This window comes from Chrysemys picta, chromosome 21 (assembly GCF_011386835.1).
Source record: "Chrysemys picta bellii isolate R12L10 chromosome 21, ASM1138683v2, whole genome shotgun sequence".
Lineage (NCBI taxonomy): Eukaryota > Metazoa > Chordata > Testudines > Emydidae > Chrysemys > Chrysemys picta.
The window spans coordinates 9,207,773-9,216,286 of NC_088811.1; the positions used below are offsets into that span (position 1 = coordinate 9,207,773).

The window sequence follows — 8,514 nt, forward strand, 5'->3', positions numbered from 1 at the left end:
TCCCCAGAGAGGGAGGGAAGGGTTTGGAGTCCAGGGAGCCTGTTCCTTTACCCAGGGTTTTATATGGGTGACACAGAAGTAATTGCAACAGGAAGGAGGGAGCAAGGCTGTAAAACTGTGGCGGTGGTGGGGTTTTTTCCCCGGTGTGAGAGTGCTGCTGTTTCAGGCTGGGTTGGCACGCAAGCCTGCATAGTTAGTTGTTATTAATGATCCTTCTGGCTCTCGTCTGATCCCGGAGAGACATTCCGACTTTAATAAGCTGCAGCTGGAGCGAGGTTTCCGGGCTTGCCGCTGAGGGGGAGAAAGCGCACCGGTGGGAGTGGGGAGGCGGACTACAGGCCTAGCGCATGTCAGTATCCAACTTATGTCTTCCATTTCCCCAGAGTGGGGTGGATTCAAAGGAGGGGAGGGAACCCTGCACCACCTCGGAGACGGGAAACATTCCAAGCAGCCCCGTACCCTCCTCCTCCTGCACCTCTGTGCGGTAGGGGGAAGTATGTCCCCAGGGGCTGATGAAAACCTGCTTTAAATCACAGAAGTGGGTGGCAAGGGAGGAGATGCTCCCTCACCACGAGCGGAAAGGGAAGAAATAAATGGTAACATGCCTCTGAAAGGCCAGAGAGAGCAGCAGCAGCAGAGCCCTGAGCTTGGTGTCTCTAATGTATTTCCCCGCTGTCAGGTTGAGTCGAGTGAGCTAAAGCATGAGTGATGACCTTGACAAGGCACCATGGCTGACTTCCATGAGCCGGAGAGTTTGCAATGCACCTTCTTTTCAGTGTGTACACAAGGAGCGGGGGCTGACACACCGACCTCAGCCCTTGGCTGCTGACCAGCCGGCTACACAATTTGGCAGGGAGAGCGTGAGAAACCAGGGGGCGACACCCAAGTGTCATCACAGCTGCAAAAACTGCTGAGCATAAAAGCCTAATTACAAAAATATGCGCCCTGAGGCTTTTCCGCGATGAAAACAGAGCTGCATTTACCCTCGCCTGCCAAAAGTGCAATGTAAGTTATTCTCTGCTATGCAGTGTGGGATTTTTAACTAGACTGGGTGGGGGGGGGAGTCAGTGGAGACGAGGTCTCCATAAAGCAGGGTTGTCATCGCCGAGTGTGGCAGATCTGCGAGATGAAGGAGGAACATAACACACCCTATTAAAATTAACAAAGCCCTTTTTCTTCCTCCCTTTTTTTCCTCTCTCCCTCTTCCCCCTTCCCTCCCCCCTTCTTGGATGAAGCGATTTACAAAGCAGCTTCAGAAAAGGAGCAAGCACATTAAATGTGGCCAAACACCATCCTGTCTCTGCCCAGCAATGCTCAAAAGAATGCTCCGCGCCCATTGATAAGTGATATTCAAATGGATGTACACATAAAAAATGCGTTTTGGACACAAGGCCTGATTCTTCACTCTGTTTACTACACCACTTTTATACCGGTGTGACTCCTTAAGTCAGTGGACTTTAAACTGGTATAACAGAGCGGAAACCCGGCCGACTATACATGGGTGTGTGTATGGGTGTATGCTCTCTCTTGCACGCTCACACTCATATTTTGAGCCCTGTTGCAGAGTTTTTGCTCTTTGCTCTCAAGCATTTGGTCCTGGCTGCTGGCAGAGATTGGAACAGCCACACCAGATTAGACCCTGTGTTCCTACAAGCCAGGAGCCGCGGTCAGAGTTAAGGGTGTGCATTTGACTCCCATGAAGAGGCTGCTGCCACATGTAGTTTGGTTGATTCCGTGTCCGAGGCGCAAGGGAACTTGGCGATGGGCAGGTGAGGAGTCCAAGAGCGCATTTGGTGAGGGTGACGTTTGGGTGCGACGGCAGGGGGAGGAAAGCTGCCTTCCCTGGCAATTTTCCATGTAGTGGCCGAGCACCAGAGCAGCCTTAACTTGAAGCCAACAGAGGTTTTTGTCTGGGGGTAAGTATAAAATACGTATCTTTTTTTCTTTCTCTATCTAATCTAGCTACCTGATTATCTTTATTGCCACTCTTGTTTAAATGTTTGTACTATGGCTTTTTTTTTTTTTTTTTAACCAGCCAGTCCAGGAGATGCCATAAATCCAAGAATCACAGCCTCTCACTGGGGCTGTTGTCCCAGATGCACATGTTATTTCAATTAAAATCCAGCTGGCTTCTCAGGGGTTCAGTAAACGCGCTTCCCCTGCCCCAGTGTCTGCCACCAATGCCATCATTGGGTTCTTCTTGAAAATGACATGCTTAAAAAATACGTATTTCTCCCTCCTGCCCTCCCAAATCCTGTCCCCACGTATTCCTCAATTAAGTCAAACTAAAAACAATGAAGCGAACCTGACAGCAGCAACGTTAATGAGGCTTCCTGTAGGCCACCAGCTGTTTGTCAGGCCATGGATCTAACAGCAGTAAATGTCTTTGTTTCCAGACACATCCTTTTTACAGAAAAAAGAGTATTTGAGCTCCAGGGAGAGGGCCTAGATTGACAGGCCTGCAGACCAAAGCTGTCTCTTCCTATACAGAACAGGTAGCAAGGGCAGAGTAGCTTTCCCATCTCAAACCCTAGTCTGGAGGAGGCCACATCACACCTAGGATGAGAGTTCAGTCTCCAAGGTTTATTCTGTCCCTGGCCTCTCCGCTGACTGAGACTGACCATAAGAGAGGCAATTCGGACAGCTGAGATGACCTTTCTCAGCACGCAGACATGTGTCCACTGCGAAATGGACTGAGACAATCCACCTATTCCCCACAGCCAACTGAACATTTACCAGATAGCAAGAACCTTTGATCCAACTCAGACTTTGTGACCTAGAGGGGCCAGGCTGTCTATCCCGTCGCCAAGCCCTCAGACGTCCAGTTCCTTCTTGAAATCGTACAGGGTGGACTTCCGCACCACACGCCGCTGCATCCTTGTGCATGTTGACCTCCCATAAAACCCTGAGCAAATCAGGATCAGACAGGTACGTGTCAGTGTCCCGGCTGAGCAGGAGAGGACCAAATTCCAGCCATAAAAGCATATCAGTGTTGACGGTGCAAAAGGGCAACTCAAGATACAGGACATGAGTCACCTGTTTGGAGCTTTCCCAAGGAAACTGTTCTAATTCATATTTTAAGATGCACACACACACATGCACACAGGCATATACATACACACACACACGTGAAATGCAGCAGACCAGGCATATGGGGAAGCCTTTGAAACCCATCAGTTTGTTTACCTGTGGGGACATCCTTAACAGCTGAGGAAGGGAGTTTCTGCCTGTCAGCAGAGCCATCTATTGCCACATCCCCATTTCACTTATCGGTCTACTGTCTGATCTGTCCAGCTGCAATCCAGTTTACCTGCCAGACCAAAAGGGAGGGGTGGAAGGGCAATCAATGGGAAAGTCAACGTTCCTTGGAAAGGTAACACATTGTCTGAGACAGGTCATGTTCCTCCCAAATTTGTCAGGGCCTGGCTTTTTTTAAAGCCACGGGTCCCTTCCGCAGAAGTGCCGATGTAAAAATGGCCCCTTTTTACTCAGCAGATCTAGCCCCGGTGTGTATTCAGAGCTGAGTGTACTGATTTTAGTGACCTGTATCGGTTTTTACTGCTTTTCACCCCAATGAGCCTTGTGGAGCCAGCACAGATTAGACCTTGTGCATCAGAAACAGGTTTGTTTGCCAAGTTCTACTCAGCTTCTCCAGGCAAGCCCACTGGAGGCAACGGGGTCCCTCAGTGTCACTGAGGACATGCGGTGAAGTAAGTGGGGGTGCACAAGTTCCTCAGAGGGGAGGGGTTATGGTGGCTGCCGAACACTGATTGCTGGGGAAGATGGAAAGAACCCCACCCTGCTCCCAAAGCCAGGCTGAGTTTGCAGGGCCCGTGGTTAGAAACATCGTCTGGTCTTGTGAAATGAACAAATGTGCTATTGGTGTCACTGACCTGGCAGCAAACAGGGGGGACCCGTGGTGCCATTTTCCCAGAATCCCTTTTCAGGGTAGACCCCACCCTGTAAGGGGGCAGGGAGGCGCGATTAACTGCCCTAGTTAACACTAGGAGAATTAATGAAAACTGCCACTTTTGGATTTAAAAAAAAAAAAACCTCCAGGGAGACTTGCAATCGTTTCTGTTACCTCCTGTGAGCCAGACACACTGCTGTTTCATAGACTATCAGGGTTGGAAGGGATCTTAGGAGGTCATCTAGTCCCACCCCCTACTCAAAGCAGGACCAATCCCCAGACAGATTTTTGCCCCAGATGCCTAAATGGTCCCCTCAAGGATTGAACTCACAACCCTGGGTTTAACAGGCCAATGCTCAAACCACTGAGCTATCCCTCCCCCCCTTCCAGCACTCTGCTTAGCCCCTTTCTCTCCACCTTTATTTCAGGGGTTCAGGGTTCTCTCTGGTTTAGATCCTGATCTGGGGGGAGAAGCACTGCTTGGGCTTGTGAACCATCTGCCCTATTTGAGGGGGATGTAAGCAAACTGCTTCCTCTCCTTATAGCTTCTGCCTCTGCCCCCTATTAGCCCACCAGGAATTAATTATTTCGTGTTCCTCGCCTGACTACCCTGCCACCCTCCCAGCCTGGATGCAGACACGGTGAGTAATGAATCAAGGTGGCCTTAGTTCTTTGAAAAATAACTAAAGAGGAACTTGGGCGGCTGGCGACTGCTCCGGCAGGGAGGGGAAGGAAAGGGAGGGGAGTGGAGCGAGGTACCAACGCCAGTCACATAATGACCGCTTGCTTTGTGCGGTAGGCGGTCTGCTTCGTGTCTGGGACGGGCGAGCCAGGCACGCAGCCCTGTGCAGCCGCCCACGCAGCTGGGGGAAGCTGAGCCGCTGTCGTGTGTCAATGGAGCGCGTCGTCAGCCTCCGTCCTCGCTCCCCTCCCACCCACCCCTCTGGCTCTGCGCGGCACTGGGCTGCTGTTTCTTCACCGTCACTCCTTTGCTCTCGGTCCCCCTCAGTCTGCAGTACAGACTCACGTTAGTTACTCCCTAGTTAGAGACTTTCCGTTGTACAGTCTAGTCTTGAGGCAAGTCCCCCCACACCCGCACCAACAAATTCCACTTGGCCTGAAATTTCTCCTGCAGGCTTGAGCCCCGGAAACTATTAAGTATATTTATATATTCACACACATGCCCTCCCCTTCCTTCTCTTTCTCCATTCATTATTTCTCTCTCTATTATACCTACTCACTCTATATTTCTTTCCCTGTATACCTCCCCCTCCCCCTAGCCCTCTGCGAACAAGTGCTCCATGGTCAGTAAGTCCAAACTGCATTCCCTCATCAAAATAGGAGTTGTCATGCTAGATCGGACTCATTTAGGCAGCCTGGCCTAGTGGACAGAGCACCAGAATTCAGGAGTCCTGGGTTCTATTCCCGACTCTGCAGTGGCCTGCTGCGGGACCTGGGGCATGTCAGTTTTCCTATCTGTAAAATGGGGATAATGATGCTGACCTTTGTAGAGCGCTATGAGATCTGCTGCTGAAAAGTACTATATAAGAGCGAGGTGGTAGTAGTAGTAACAGTAGTTCCATCTCTGACCGTGGCCAGCACGAGCTATTTCAGATGAAGCCATGAGAAACACCACAATATATCCATTATAGTATAAACCCCCTCTAGCATCACAGAGGAAGCGTCTTCCTAACCTTGGGCAATTAGCAGTTGGCTTAAACCCCAGAGCATGAGGATTTATCCCTTTTATATGTTTGAAACTGTGAATGTCTAAGCCCAAGTGATTGCTGCCTTCTTTCTGCTGGAGATACTGGCGCTGAACCTCTGAAATGACAATTCAAACCAATGGGTCATGGAGCTGTTGGGGCAGTGCAAATGTCACCAGTCCTCTTGCACAGCTTAAAGGCATCTCTTATTGTCCTGCCTTCATGGTAACATTGGGCTTTTTAAAACAAATTTAGGACAGCCAATCTGAGCTGTTCTGGGCCTGACTGACTGAGCACCCGCACTACAAAATGACTTGAAAGGGAGGTGTTTGGCACTCTTGAAAATCAGGCCTTCAGACACTCAGACTAGCGGCTCCTTCTGAAAATGGAAGCCCTGATTTTCCATTGCACGAGGGTCTGCCCAGGCAGGGTCAGCTGCAGGATCGGGACCGTAGTCTGAACCCGCTGTGATCGATGGTGCGTTTCAGTTGCACTCTGGAGAGGTCAAAGTATGAGTCTCTCTTTAACTGCCATCTAATCTCCCCTTCCCAACAAAAGACACTGCCCAGCCCTGCATTTCAGCAGGTGTGTTAAAATGAAAACGACAACAGGTTAAACAAATGACTTTTTAAAACGCAAACAGGCTGGTCTAAAAGAAGAGAGAGGCTCTTGCTACAATGATTCCTGCCCATAATCCAAAGCTCCTGCCCCTTGTACACATTAAACCAAAAGCAATTGGAGTCAAAGAACCTTGGCAAACAGAGCTCTTTAGACTTTGCTTATGCGGAGTCCCATGGGGAAAAGAAAGCTCTGGGTTCTTTTTTTGTTTTGTTTTATTCTTTTATTTTCTGAAGTTAAGCCCTCGGAGAGAATGTATTAGCCAGTATCCCGGAAACCTGACTCATTTTCTGACAGCATGAGTTAATTTTTTAAAATACAGATATAAGACAGCTTTTTCTTTTCCCAAGGCCCTCTCTTCAGTTCTATATATTGCCTACTGTTGAATGTCGAAGCCTTCAGTATAACCGTCTGCTGGAGGTTTCTCCTGGCTCGAAGTGCAGGCAGGCAATCCACAGCTCCCCAAGGCGAAGGCGGTTAACAAAACCCAGCTCACTTAAACATGGGGAGTCGTCCCTTGCAAGTGGCTTCTGGCCAGGCCACATCCGAGTATAAAACCCAAGTTTGTCATTGGCGAGATAAACCAAGAGGCTAAAAATAAAAACTGCTGCTTAGAGAAAAGAACCGATGCCATGTATGGGGCAAGCTAAAATAGTCGAAGGCTGGCACCTTTAATTTATTACAGTAGGACACTGGAAGTCGGGACTCCTGGGCTCCACTTCCAGCTCGCTCTGCCTTGCTGTGTGGCCTTTGGCAAATCACTTACAACCTTTGTTTACCCACCTGTAAATTGTGTATAATTCCTACCTCCCCAGGGGACGCTGCGAGGCTTAATTGTTTGTAGAATGCTTTGCGCTCAAGGTTTGTAGGAGTGCAAAGTCATATTCATATACGAATTTGGCATGTGCCTATCACGTCGCAATCCTCCTTTGTCCTATTTGCTGAGCTGGTTGTCAGCATTTTGTTCAAATTACTTTGCTTTGCTTAATCCATTTTAATTACCTTTGGCTGATTGCTTTTGCCTTTTGTTAAAACATTTCAGATTCCTAATTACATCGCTATGTTCTCCCACCAGTTGTTGTCGTGACTGGCTTTCATCAGCTTGAAGGATTTTCTCCCTGATGCCCCCTTTTACTTGTGAACGACAAAGCACCCTTGAAACCTGACGCTTGGCCATGTTTGTTTGTTTGCTTTTTTGGTGCACAGACTAAGAAGGGTTTTACAGTTTCTCCAGGAAAGAGGCCACCCATTTTGTGGTCTGCACTTTGCTAACGGACAATTTAAGGCCGGGGAATAAACAGATGATTTTATCTGTCTCCTGTTGTAAATCAGTGGTTCCTGTACTTTTGGGGGGGGCAGCAGCGCCGGTTAACCGGACTGAGACCTTATATGAACCTTGCATGCTCCAACCCAGAGCCAATCGTGGGATGCCAGAGCAGTCCATGCTCCGCAGAATGGGTACCCAGCACACAGGCTCATCCTTAAAGGACACCTCCAGGAATGCATGTACAGAGGACCCTCTGTGTGCACAAGGGGGAGGGAAGGGTCAGCCCCCTCTACAGCGGTGTACCCCACCCCATTCTAAGCCTGTGCGGAAGGGTCTGCATAGGATAGCAAAGGTGCTGAGGGGGATGAGGTCAGGGAGTGGATGGCCATGTTGGGTGGGGGTCACGCATCGTTCACCCACTGACCTCAGAGATACCATGGGGTTTTCTTTTCTGAGGCACGCTCTTCTACGCAGGGGAACGGGGTGTCAGAGTCCCTGGTCCCAGCATTGGAGCCTGCTGCCAGGAAGCAGTAGGGAAGGGATGCCAAGCTGGGGCAAACTCCCAGGCCTTCCAAGCAGAGGATACTATCTCCTGCATGTCCCCCCTGGGATGCTGAAGGTTTGGGAGGATGGCCCATGCTTCCCCCTGTGGGTGGACCATCAGGGAGCAACATCCGGAGGCAGTAGTTTAAACACACTGAAACAAGCTCCACAGCAGCTATGGGGGAAGGGGAGCTGTGGGGCAGTTCCCCCACCCCAAGCCAGGTCGCGGAGAAGGAGGCCTCCCTCTGCAGGAGGAGGAATAGATCACCCTGTGACGTTCCCCTGCTGTTATCTGGACCGGTGATCTGCTAGGTCAGCCCAATCCTTGACTTTGGGAGCCAGCCTTACCCTGCTCTGCTGTGAGAACCCCCACTCCTGGGCTGTTCACGCACAGCCGCTGGCATGTCAGCTGCTCCTTGGATTGTGCAAGCGAATGACACTAGCCAATATCTCCGGTCCCAGACACAACC

General features: G+C 50.0%; 1 long non-coding RNA gene across 1 annotated transcript; it reads left to right on the forward strand.

Annotated features, from left to right (window-relative positions):
* The first annotated feature begins 367 nt into the window (after positions 1-367).
* On the forward strand, positions 368-7,527 carry LOC135976989 (uncharacterized). Its single transcript, XR_010594284.1, has 3 exons — positions 368-1,005; positions 2,721-4,551; positions 7,277-7,527. It is a non-coding gene; the product is annotated as an uncharacterized LOC135976989 (long non-coding RNA).
* Positions 7,528-8,514: the final 987 nt, after the last annotated feature.